This window comes from Oncorhynchus tshawytscha, linkage group LG18, assembly GCF_018296145.1.
Source record: "Oncorhynchus tshawytscha isolate Ot180627B linkage group LG18, Otsh_v2.0, whole genome shotgun sequence".
Taxonomy (NCBI): Eukaryota; Metazoa; Chordata; class Actinopteri; order Salmoniformes; family Salmonidae; genus Oncorhynchus; species Oncorhynchus tshawytscha.
Window position 1 is genome coordinate 33231755 of NC_056446.1, and position 13675 is coordinate 33245429.

Below are 13675 nucleotides of genomic sequence, written 5' to 3' on the forward strand. Positions count from 1 at the left end.
CTCTCGTTCTCCCTCTCTTCCTCCCCCTCTCTCCACCCCTCCCTCTCTCTCCATGGGAGAGTAGAGTCATTGAGCGGCTGAAGCCAGGCCCTCACTGCAAAATGAATCTTTAGAAAATTACACAAAGGCCAACTGAAGCTCGACGTAAATCTGTGCCTTAGACTTGTTTAATGTCAGGGCTACAGTGTGGAAGAAATGACACAGGGCTTATTCTCTGGCAGCTGAGAGAGACGCGCAGCTCAATTTCTCTATTTGTATGTCTGTACCCTTGCCGTCCAGTGTCCCACTGGAGCTAACAAGAGAGACAAATACCCCAGGTTACAACTGTGATATACAAAACGTGAATCCTAATTAGAGAATATGTAGGCAGCAGTTTACTTGAAATATTCTTGCATTAAGTGTTCACTGTGTGTCTATATCTCTCAAATGTTCCAAGCTATTTCAGGAATGTACAGACATTTCAATTGAACAGATAACAATTGAAAAGTACCTGCGCTACATGTTAGGTGTCCAAAGAATGTCTGACATTGTTTGAACTCAATTTCCAGAGACACTCAGTGCTTCTGATGCAGAGAAGTAATTTATATAGCCTGGAGTGTAAACAGTGTGATGGAACGCATGCTGCTGGAAGAAAGCAGCACTACTTGCACTGGAGAACTGAGAGGCTTCACAAAGCAAATATTAGATCTTAATGAATTACCAAGAGGCAATGCAGGCAGCCAGGCCTGTATCATACAGCCACACATTTTCCCTGACAAAACAACTAAAGAGCACCAGAGAAGATATGTCTGGATATATTGTTCAGTCTATAATCCTGTTGGTTTCTAACTCTGTAAGTGCTGACCTGTCAGTGATGGGATTGGATTGTCCATATGAGAGAGGGATCAGAGAATCAGGAATAACTAAATACATGAGCAGTGGATTTGGCTTTGGGCCCACTTTTGGCTTTGGGCCCACTTTTGGCTTTGGGACCACTTTTGGCTTTGGGCCCACTTTTGGCTTTGGGCCCACTTTTGGCTTTGGGCCCAAAGTGGCTTTGGGCCCACTTTTGGCTTTGGGCCCACTTTTGGCTTTGGGCCCACTTTTGGCTTTGCACAGACAGGCTTGAGAGTGGGAAATGATGACTCTTTGTCCTATTTTGCTTTGATCGTCTGCTATTTAACTAAGACAACATCCCACAATTACAAACCATACGTTATTTATAAATGGCCCAAAATTTCTGATTCTCAACCAACTTTTTGTCCAGTGAATGATCCACCCTAATCTTTAGCAACCGTCCCAAATCAAAATAGATAATTGCAGTGCATTCTTCAAATATGTCAATGGAGGGGTTAGCTTAGCTTTATTCGCTACAACCAACCATTTGGAACAAAAAAACAACAACATTTGGGACCATTTTTTGGGGGGGCAACACTAAAATCCAACCGATAAAACTTGTTTATCCACCTCCACAACTGAGCAAAAATGGACAACATGACTAAACTGGGCATAGGTCTGTTTGGATAGGTGGCACGCGATACTGCCAGCTGAACCCTCACCAGAAGGGACAAGACAAACCTAGCCTGGTCGCAGATTTGTTTCTGATGCCAACTCGTGATAATGACCATAGGATTTAACAAGACTGATCTGGGAGCAGGCTAAACCACTGTTCTGTGTATAATCCACATACATCCCTTTTGATTGAACACCCTGTTCTACCCATATATGTTCTGTTCACTGTTTGATGAAACAGGCGTGACCATCTAATCCCAGCTTTAGGGATGCTGCTGGTCCAAGGACAGAATCAATGGCTGATGAGGGGACATTGCAGTGGTTGTAACAACAAATGAGACTTGCTGCTGTCTTGTCTTCTCTGACATCAGGAGTAAGACAGACAGGGAGTCCAGGCTAAGCCTATGTACAGCAAGAGAGTCCAGGCAAGGCCTATATACAGCCAGGGAGTCCAGGCTATGCCTATGTACAGCCAGGGAGTCCAGGCTACGCCTATGTACAGCAAGGGAGTCCAGGCAAGGCCTATATACAGCCAGGGAGTCCAGGCTATGCCTATGTACAGCCAGGGAGTCCAGGCTAAGCCTATGTTCAGCCAGGGAGTCCAGGCTACGCCTATGTACAGCCAGGGAGTCCAGGCTACGCCTATGTACAGCCAGGGAGTCCAGGCTAAGCCTATGTACAGCCAGGGAGTCCAGGCTAAGCCTATGTACAGCCAGGGACTCCAGGCTATGCCTATGTACAGCCAGGGACTCCAGGCTAAGCCTATGTACAGCAAGAGAGTCCAGGCAAGGCCTATGTACAGCCAGGGAGTCCAGGCTACGCCTATGTACAGCCAGGGAGTCCAGGCTAAGCCTATGTACAGCCAGGGAGTCCAGGCTAAGCCTATGTACAGCCAGGGAGTCCAGGCTACTCCTATGTACAGCCAGGGAGTCCAGGCTACCAGGCCAGTGAGTCCAGGCTAAGCCTATGTACAGCCAGGGAGTCCAGGCTAAGCCTATGTACAGCCAGGGAGTCCAGGCTAAGCCTATGTACAGCCAGGGAGTCCAGGCTAAGCCTATGTACAGCCAGGGAGTCCAGGCTACGCCTATGTACAGCCAGGGAGTCCAGGCTAAGCCTATGTACAGCCAGGGACTCCAGGCTAAGCCTATGTACAGCCAGGGAGTCCAGGCTAAGCCTATGTACACCCAGGGACTCCAGGCTACGCCTATGTACAGCCAGGGAGTCCAGGCTAAGCCTATGTACAGCCAGGGAGTCCAGGCTACGCCTATGTACAGCCAGGGAGTCCAGGCTACGCCTATGTACAGCCAGGGAGTCCAGGCTACGCCTATGTACAGCCAGGGAGTCCAGGCTACGCCTATGTACAGCCAGGGAGTCCAGGCTACGCCTATGTACAGCCAGGGAGTCCAGGCTACGCCTATGTACAGCCAGGGAGTCCAGGCTAAGCCTATGTACAGCCAGGGAGTCCAGGCTAAGCCTATGTACAGCCAGGGAGTCCAGGCTACGCCTATGTACAGCCAGGGAGTCCAGGCTACGCCTATGTACAGCCAGGGAGTCCAGGCTACGCCTACATACAGCCAGGGAGTCCAGGCTAAGCCTACGTACAGCCAGGGAGTCCAGGCTAAGCCTACGTACAGCCAGGGAGTCCAGGCTAAGCCTACGTACAGCCAGGGAGTCCAGGCTAAGCCTATGTACAGCCAGGGAGTCCAGGCTAAGCCTATGTACAGCCAGGGAGTCCAGGCTAAGCCTATGTACAGCCAGGGAGTCCAGGCTACGCCTACGTACAGCCAGGGAGTCCAGGCTAAGCCTATGTACAGCCAGGGAGTCCAGGCTAAGCCTATGTACAGCCAGGGAGTCCAGGCTAAGCCTATGTATAGCCAGGGAGTCCAGGCTAAGCCTATGTACAGCCAGGGAGTCCAGGCTAAGCCTATGTACAGCCAGGGACTCCAGGCTACGCCTATGTACAGCCAGGGAGTCCAGGCTACGCCTATGTACAGCCAGGGAGTCCAGGCTATGCCTATGTACAGCCAGGGAGTCCAGGCTTATATAGTTGAGTGCAGTGCCTGTCTGTGCAGAGGAGCTTTCATCTCTTGAGCCTTTTAGTCCTTTTAGCCTAATGCCTTTGGTGCTCTGACTGACACTCAGGCTAGCAGCCTCCACTGGCAGGCAACAGTGAGGGCACTCTGATCACCAGAACACAGCATCAACCAACACTCAACCCAGGTTTAAGAGTGAACACATCCTAGTGCTAGCATTCATCTTCACAGCATGAAACACTTTAAGAGTTAAAATTAAGGGAGAATTTAATTTCTACACTATGGCTAATGTGCACCATGTCTAATCAATGATGCCTAGCAACGTACAATACAATCACTGTGTATCACTGGAGGTTGGTGGCACCTTAATAGGGGAGGACTGGCTCATGGTAATGGCTGGAGAGAAATAAGAGGAACGGTATCAAACACATCAAACACACTGTTTCCATGTTTGATGCCATTCCATTTGCTCCATTCCAGCCATTATTATGAGCCGTCCTCCCCTCAGCAGCCTTCACTGACGTGCATGGATATTAAAGGATCTGTAAGGTGGCTCAATAAACATTGGGCAATGTTGTCGCTCTCTTTTGAAATAGATGCCAAGTTGCTGAAGGAGATGGTTGACATGAATATTAAACCAGTTGTTGGTTGCTATCAGATGGCACCACTGTTTGTTATTTGTGGAAGTTTTGCTATAATGGTAACACTTTATTGGAAGGGAGTGTACATAAGGCATTCATAACACCCTTTATGGAACCAGTTATGACACCTTTATGGGTGTTGCAGTATCAAAGGAATTATAAATGCCTCACGTACAGTATACAGTAGGAGATATTGACACCTTTGAGGAAAGCGTTAACTCTCTATACTCTCTATGTATTTAAACATTATGGGAACGCTTGTTGCTAAAAAGCTTATGAATTCAGTTTTTAGGTCCCACGTTACATCTGATCTCAGGCCTGTTGGTCAGCAATTTTGAAGTAATTGTGGGTGTGTTTCCCTGTGCTTGGTGTTGTGGTTTAAAGGGATAATTCAGGATTTTGGGAATGAGTCCCTTTATCTGTGGCATACTGCACTAGCATCGAAAAGTCCCCGCGATATGCAACTTTTCAAGGAAGTCAGGAACCAATATACAAGGTCAGTTAGGAAAGCAAAGGCTAGCTTTCTCAAAAAGAAATTTGCATCCCGCAACACTAATTCCAAAAAGTTTTGGGACACTGTAAAGACCATGGAGAATAAGAGCACCTCCTCCCAGCTGCCCACTGCGCTGAGGCTAGGAAACACTGTTGCCACCGATAAATCCACGATAATCGAGAACTTCAATAAGTATTTCTCTATGGCTGGCCATGCTTTCCACTTGGCTACCCCAACCCCGGCCAACAGCTCTGCACCCCCCGCAGCAACTGGCCCAAGCCCCCTCCCTCGCTTCTCCTTCACCCAAATCCAGGCAGCTGATGTTATGAAACAGCTGCAAAATCTGGATCCTTACAAATCAGCTGGGCAAGACAATCTGGACCCTCTCTTCCTAAAATGATCTGCCGCCATTGTTGCAACCCCTATTACTAGCCTGTTCAACCTCTCATATCGTCTGAGATTCCTAAAGATTGGAAAGCGTCCGCAGTCATCCCCCTCTTCAAAGAGGGAGACACTCTAGACCCAAACTGTTACAGACCTAAATCCATCCTGCCCTGCCCTTCTAAATTCTTCGAAAGCCAAGTTAACAAACAGATTACCGAAAATTTCGAATCGCACCGTTCCTTCTCCGCTATGCAATCCAGTTTCCGAGCTGGTCATGTATGCACCTCAGCCATGCTCAAGGTCCTAAACGATATCATAACCGCCATCGATAAAAGACAGTACTGTGCAGCCGTCTTTATCAACCTGGCCAAGACTTGACTCTGTCAATCACATTATTCTTATCGGCAGACTCAACAGCCTTGGTTTCTCTAATGACTGCCTCGCCTGGTTCACTAACTACTTCTCAGATAGAGTTCAGTGTGTCAAATCAGAGGGCCTGTTGTCCGGACCTGTTGTCCTGGCCGTCTCTATGGGGGTGCCACAGGGTTAAATTCTCGGGCCGACTCTTTTCTCTGTATATATCAATGATGACGCTCTTGCTGCGGGTGATTCTTTGATCCACCTCTACGCAGACGACACCATTCTATATACATCTGGCCCTTCTTTGGACACTGTGTTAATAACAAACCTCCAAATGAGCTTCAATGCCATACAACACTTCTTCCATGGCCTCCAACTGCTTTTAAATGCTAGTAAAACTAAATCCATGCTCTTCAACCGATCGCTGCCCGCACCCGCCCGACTAGCATCATTACTCTGAATGGTTCTGACTTAGAATATGTAGACAACTATAAATACCTAGGTGTCTGGCTAGACTGTAAACTCTCAGTCCAGACTCATATTAAGCATCTCCACTATCCTACCGATCCTCGACTTCGGCGATGTAATTTACAAAATAGCCTCCAACACTCTACTCATCAAATTGTATGCAGTCTATCAAGGTGCCATCCGTTTTGTCACCAAAGCCCCATATACTACCCACCACTATGACCTGTATGCTCTCGTTGGCTGGTCCTCACTGCATATTCGTCGCCAAACCCAGTTGCTCCAGGTCATCTATAAGTCTTTGCTCGGTAAAGCTCTGCCTTATCTCAGCTCACTGGTCACCACAGCAACACCCACCTGTAGCACGCGCTCCAGCAGGTATATTTCACTGGTCATCCCCAAAGCCAACACTTCTTGGGCCGCCTTTCCTTCCAGTTCTCTGCTGCCAATGACTGGAAAGAATTGCAAAAATCACTGAAGTTGGAGACTTATATCTCCCTCACTAACTTTAAGCATCAGCTGTCAGAGCTGCTGCTGTACACAGCCCATCTGTAAATAGCCCATCCTACTACCTACCTACCTCATCCCCATATTTGTTTTTGTTTTTCTGCTCTTTTGCACACCAGTATTTTTACTTGCACATCCTCATCTGCACATCTATCACTCCAGTGTTAATTGCTAAATTGTAATTACTTTGCCATTATGGCCTATTTATTGCCTTACCTTCTTACTTCATTAGCACAAACTTTTTACAGATTTTTTCTATTGTGCTATTGACTGTACGTTTGTTTATCCCATGTGTATCTCTGTGTTGATGTTTTTGTCAAACTGCTTTGCTTTATCTTGGCCAGGTCGCAGTTGTAAATGACAACTTGTTCTCAACTGGCCTACCTGGTTAAATAAAGGTGAAATGCATATTTTTTTTAAATCTACTTTCGCATAGTCTGATGAACTTGTGGATATCGTTTTTATATCTCTGTGTGCAGTTTGAATGAAGTTGCTAACTAGCATTAGTGCAATGACGGGAAGTCTAGCATGCTAGCAGATACCCATAGACTACCAGTCATTGCGCATTGGCGAGCCAAACTACCTTCAACTTCTTTGATACTGGACAGAGACATGAAAATGGTTACCATGAGTTCATTTGACTCTGGGGAAGTAGACTAAGGGCTTCATTGCCAAAATCCTGAAGTATCCCTTTAAGACTGTAAAACAATTTTGATGGTTTTAGTGCTCAGCACAGCAAGCAGTCTTTATACATCCCACGGCGATGCTATTGTTTCCTTATGCTGACGGGCGTGTAAAATTCTCAGAAAATATATTTGGCAAAACAAAGTGGCAGTAACCTCTTTCTCTGGCAGGTTCCACAGTCTGCCAGTCAGGAGTGCAAGCTGGGTGGGTGGGGAGAGGAGGAGAGGGGAGGGAGAGCAAGGCAGAGAGCGCAAGCTGGGTGGGTGGGGAGAGGAGGAGAGGGGAGGGAGAGTGAGGCAGAGAGGGCAAGCTGGGTGGGTGGGGAGAGGAGGAGAGGGGAGGGAGAGCGAGGCAGAGAGGGCAAGCTGGATGGGTGGGGAGAGGAGGAGAGGGGGGGGAGAGGGAGCGTTGCGAGGCAGAGAGGGAAAGCTGGGTGGGAGGGGAGAGGAGGAAAAGGGAGGGAGGAACTGAGAGCGTAGCGAGGCAGAAAGGGAAAGCTGGGTGGGAGGGGAGAGGAGGAGAGGAGAGGGGAGGGAGAGTGAGGCAGAGAGGGCAAGCTCCGTGGGAGGGGAAAGGAGGAGAGGAGATGGAGAGAGAGCGTAGCAAGGCAGAGAGGGCAAGCTGGTTGGGAGGGGAGAGGAGGAAAAGGGAGGGAGGAACTGAGAGCGTAGCGAGGCAGAGAGGGAAAGCTGGGTGGGAGGGGAGAGGAGGAGAGGAAAGGGGAGGGAGAGTGAGGCAGAGAGGGCAAGCTTCGTGGGAGGGGAAAGGAGAGATGGAGAGAGAGCGTAGCGAGGCAGAGAGGGCAAGCTTAGTGAGTAAGGAAGAAAACACCAGCGATGCAGAGAGGTGATAAAACCAGGAGTAATATGAAGAGGTGGATGAAGAGATAGAGAGAAGCAGGCCTGAGGTCTATGTCACCTCCCAATCCCCTACACAAACACACACACACACACAGTTGGAGTCCCATAGCTCAGTCCCTCAGACACACCACACAACCGTGCACGCTCTCTGTGCTGTGCGTCCTGTGTAGTGTGCAGGCAGCTAAGAATGGGGCTTAGCGTGCGTCAGTCAGAAGAACGGTGACATATGTGACATTATTTATAGCTAGCAGATCCTCTGAGAGGCCCAGCCCAGGGGCTGCTTAGAGAGGTATTATTAGAGAGCCCAAAGGCCTGCACCAGAGTGCGATCCAACCCAACCCGTAGAACTTTTCACATTAAATAGACCAATAATGGTATATATGTTGTTGCTGCACAAGGAATAAAGAATCCTCACAAGAGTGATTTTAATGTTGTCATTAGAATACAATCACAAGAATAAGTGTCTATTTTTCTATTTAAGGTCTATGTACAGGGGCTCCCAGTATACAGATTGGGAGAAGGGGGATGGATTCACATACAGTTACCAATACAGAAGTTGTGCAATAAAAAGGTGGGGAATCAGATTCCTTGTAAAATGGCAGAATCTGGATGTGATTTTTTTGTCTGTTAACCCCTCCACCAACTCTACATCCTTGAGATTTGAGCTGTGACCTCCATGCAGCCATGTCACCATGAAGTTGGAGCGTGCTCATGGGAGGTATGGTGTGAATTAGGGCAGGGCGGTATATCGAGGAATATGCAAAGCCTGAATACTGTATGTTAGCCACATGATATAACTAAGAAAATACATTCAATGTAGCCAAAGATTATAAGGTCCCCTAAGAAACACTTATCAACACTTTGGTGCCTACCATGTCACAATAACTTCTCCCTGGCATTTTCATTTGTCGTCATGTCAAACATCTCTGTATTCAAAGTGCCAACTATTATATTCTAACTATACATTCTATTTCCATGATGCCAACAGTTCACCCAAATGTTTTGCTCTAAATCGCAAATCAAATTGCAATTGCAACATAAGGCCTAGATTGTTTGCCCATATCATGCAGCCCTACATGGGAAATTATCTCAAATGAGTGCAGAAAATGCCAAAATGTATGAAAATGCAGAAACTGATTCTTGGTTGAAGTAGAATTGAACAGTATAAAACAATCAGAATGGAGAAAGACCCATTGAAATCACTTAGAATGTATGTGTTGCCACCCTAGGGTCACTACTCAAAAACATAAAATACTGTCAAATACTGTGATATGATATTTTGGCTATATCGCCCAGCTGTAGAGTGAAATGGTTAATAGTAAGTAAATTAGCGGCATGTTTCTAATCCCTGTGAGGCAAAGGCCATCTCTTAAACAGCAGACAATGGGTTTAGCAGTGAGCACTATAGCCAGGATCCCTTCCCTCTGCATGGCCTGCCTGCTGTGACGTGGTAGTGAGCCAGCTAGCTCCACCAGGGAGGGAGTTAAGTGTTCCTGGCTGCGCAGCACAGGTATTAAGGTTAGCCTATTGTTGGCGGTGCCTCTGTAAACTACTTCACACAGACTGACCGCTGTGGACTGACTTCACAGGCAGCTCTGGCAGGACAGAGAATCTAAGACCAGTTTTATAAATATCTTAGAACTAGCACTGCAGGTTTGGAGAGCATGTTGTGGAAGGTGCTCATTATTTTTTCTTCACACATTCTTGAACACGTGACTGTATAGCATGGAAATACTGAGAAAGTCAAGTTCTCAACTAGAAACTTCATGGTTAAAAACACAGTACTGCAGCTCACCTGCTTTCTAAGCTAAAATACATATTTCATTGCTGCTATTCAAGAGTATGCAATATCATCTCTCTGAAGCAACACTACTACTAAGTTTATGTTATAAAGCAATTGAGGGGGAGAAAAAGCCAGAGCAAGGCTTGAACCAACAACCCTGTGGTTACAGGGCAAGCACACTACCTCCAGTGTGATTAAGGTTCAGATCCCTTAGCAGAGGCTAAATTATGCTTACATAAAGGCAAAAGAATATAGCTAGTTGCCAAACTTCTCTAAAAACCACATTCCAATTATCCAAATTGGACCAATCGGGACCTTGTGACTTTAAGGTTCTAGCTGACATTTTGGTCAAAAATGAGTTACCTACATAGATCGTTGCTCTTTAGGTGGTCCTTTACATGAGATGTGTCAGATTTGTGAAAAAGTTTTAAAAAATGTGTGAAAAATCTGAACGTTCTATCTGTGCAAACATCACACAATGCTGGGTTGTCAATCAAATGTAACTGTATGTAAGGTACTTATTGAGTCATGAAAGAGGAAGACATCACAAAACAGTTCTGAGATCTGGAACTTGAAAAATACTCATCTCAAAACCATACATTTTGCATATAGAACCTTATAGTCCCAAATTCTTGATTATTCATATAATAGGTTCTGGTCCTCTTTTACAATTACTTAGATGTTTTTCACCACTTGTTCAGAAGAATGACCATTACTTAAGCTCTTTATGGTAAAAACAAATAAACACAGTGGCAGTACAGTAACATGATATAAATTACATCAGAGCTCAGGCTCTGAGCTTCACAGTCCTGTATGGGTTTTGACTGACAGACGTTCTGAACGCAACAAGAAGTGGCCTCCTTCCCTCCTGCTAATTGGGCAACTTGTTTAAAAATGGTGTTCCGAATGAGAGAAAAGCTGTAAATTAAGAGGACTCTATGTATTTGAAATATGAGACGTTGAGGATTATAATAAATACCACATTGATGCCATACAAGTAAGCCAAACACCCGTGAGTCCAAATGTGCACTTCACATTTCCATATTATAAATGTCATGTCATATACAGTGTCAAAATTCATGATCACTATGTTTGATGTACAGTTACAAGATGACATGGCATCATGTCCTGAGTTGTTCTGAACAGAATGAGCCCATGTTTGTCTATTGTGAAGAACATTCACCGCTGCACACGCACCTGAATGCACTCCGGACGCCTTTCTATGTGCAGCAAAATTACCATCTGTTTCTCTGAATTGCCTTCTGTAAGAAACAGTTCAATTTAGCCATGTCCATATAAGCCAATTCCCACGAAGGTAAAGGCGCATTGGAGAGGCATTGCTGTTTTTGTCTTGTTCCATATCAATATGAAAACCTCCATGGAAGGATTAGCATACCACATTGTATTGATAACTAGCAAGTAGTTAACTGACTGTGGGTGTCGGAGACAAGAAAAATGTATCAGTTTACTCATCCAGAGCTAAGCTTTAGCAATGTTGCTAGTTCTCCATAGGCTACAGTGTACTTGTCATTTTAGTGAACTAGCGCTTTCACAAATGTGTGACAAACATTAACAATACATTTGTTGATGGGATTAGAAAGAAGAGCATTGTATTTATTTAATCATTAAATATCTGTACTTTTCTATTGAAATATAAATATTTGTAACATTCTGTGCCAGATAGAACCTTATGGCTGAACCCAGATTGAAATTTCAAAACCACAAGGTTCTGTGTTTGCACCCACCTAAAATAACATATTTACAAATATCTAAGGATTTTGATTCTACACACTTTGGGTACTTTAAAGGTGAGGACCTTAATGGCTTATGAAAGACGAATTCACTACAAAACAGTTTTTAGTTCTTGGATGTGAAAACTTTGATGCTGAATATTTCAGAACATTGCTTTGTGCAAATATAACATTATAGTCCCAAGGTCACAAAAATAATTTTTCAGGCATGATTTGCATGTGCTTCAAATGAAAGAAAATGAAGGTGACATGAATACCCAACACATTTTCCGTGTTTCTTTTCAATGGTGCTCTCTCCATCCCCACCTCTAAATGGAACATGTCATTTTCACCATATGACTCCACACTTTGGATAAGATTACTTATTTTCCCAGCAGTTCATCCATCTATTACATAGGATGCAGCCAACTTGGGAAAGCAACAGTACTGGATGCGGTGTTCTGGGTACTCACAGAGTATCCCTAGTATTCAGTAGTTCTTGAAAACAAATCCCCAGGCACCTACACATAATATGTAAGCAACAATTCCAGCAATGCAAGCAGTTCTTTTTCCAGCAGACATTGACAGCTCAGGGATTCAAACCAGCAACCTTTGAGTTACTGGCCCAATGCTCTAACCACTAGGCTCACAGCCACCCCTAAATGCATGCCTGAATATGCATGCAGTGTAATGACAGGGACAGAATTGTGCAAAATTGGTGCACTTCAAGTCACAGATGGCTCCAAAGTATTTGAATGTGCCAGGATAATCTGTAACATGCTCATGCATGTACAAGCTACATTTTCGTTAATCATGCATTAACAGCCGTTTATCTGCATTTGGGTCATGATAATAGAATAATCATGTCCAATTTGATTCCCCAATCACATGTCCCATTAAAAACCTTGCTATAAATGTACCTTTACATCTCAATTAAATCATTGAAAAGCTAGATGAATATGGATATCGTTATCTCACAGTCAGTCGTGTTTGATCATGATTGCTGAATCTCAATGACTGTTTCTTGATATAGGATTCAATAGCCTATCCATGGGACATGCACGCGCAGCCTGGCATCAAATGCGACTAGGGTGGCGGCGCAGGCGAAAAGTGATAACCGAATGCAGCAATATTCTAAACAACAACACGAGTAATTCCATCTAAAATCAATACCAACTTGAACTATACACCCATTTTGGCAGCAACTATACATAGTCATGGATTTCTTGAAAATAATTTACAATGGATAAGGGCATGAGAAAGTACGTTTAGACAAAGTACCTGACTTTTCAATGTGCCATTCTAACGATTTGATAATCATGAAACCTCATTAACAGAAAACGGACAGTGCTTGTGCCTTTCTTACCGTTCACGGCAGGCGTTTGTCCATCGTGTATTCTACCAACAAGATGTTGCATCCTCGGCGTCCTTACTTTCACTTCGCCATTATTCCAAAATCGTTTTGAATTTCCAATATACTAACGCAATCCCGACCAGCCCTCATCACCGGCTCGCTCTGTGGATAGTGCGAGTTGCAAAGCGACCTACTCAGTGCGAAACATCCGCTCCAGTCTCTCAGCGAAGTACTTCAGCAGTTTGAAAGGCGGTCACTACAGTACATTGGCGCAGCGATACTGGTCAAATGTGTATTGAGTTATTTCAATGAAAACCAAATGCTCACTCGATTGTCATAATGTATCGTACTGTAAGTCGTTCTTACTGGAAACGATTCCCGTTCTTCCTTAGGCTACTTAAATATCATATGATTAAAAACGCAATACTGTTCAATTCAGAATGCATCCAGTTTTTGGCAGTATAGCTATCCCGGATAAATTTGCGCTCCTAGCAAAACCATGTAGAAAAGAGTAGACTACATCCTCTGGCTGCAACAATCACACGAGATGTACCGCAGTTCAGAGGAGATAACGCTGACCAGCAGATAGCTGGTTGAGGCCTCTAGTAGGTGGTATAACCAGCCCGTGTCTCGGTAACCGCGGGAGAGACAGACAGTGAGTGACTGGTAGCGCTCATTCAGCCGCAACAACACCATTATAGCCAGGTTTCCATACAAGATTTAACAACCTTCACCAACATTGCTCGCATATTGCTCTCTATCCGATATTTCATCCAACCTAAAGTTTTAAAGCTTAACAAACCGATATCTGGAAATGATTTGATATTGAGATTTATTTTTAAAACAGCCGCAATGATCCTATTAATATTCTGCTGAAAACAGTAAAAACA

At 44.9% G+C, this 13675-nt stretch overlaps 1 protein-coding gene across 1 annotated transcript in view; it reads right to left on the bottom strand.

The window, feature by feature from the left end:
* Positions 1 to 13362, bottom strand: part of LOC112217905 (leucine-rich repeat and fibronectin type-III domain-containing protein 2) — a 169368-nt gene extending 156006 nt beyond the window's left edge. Inside the window, exon 1 of the mRNA XM_024378511.2 lies at positions 12798 to 13362. The gene's annotated coding sequence lies outside the window, so the exon portion shown is untranslated. The remainder of the gene's footprint in view (positions 1 to 12797) is intronic.
* Positions 13363 to 13675: the final 313 nt, after the last annotated feature.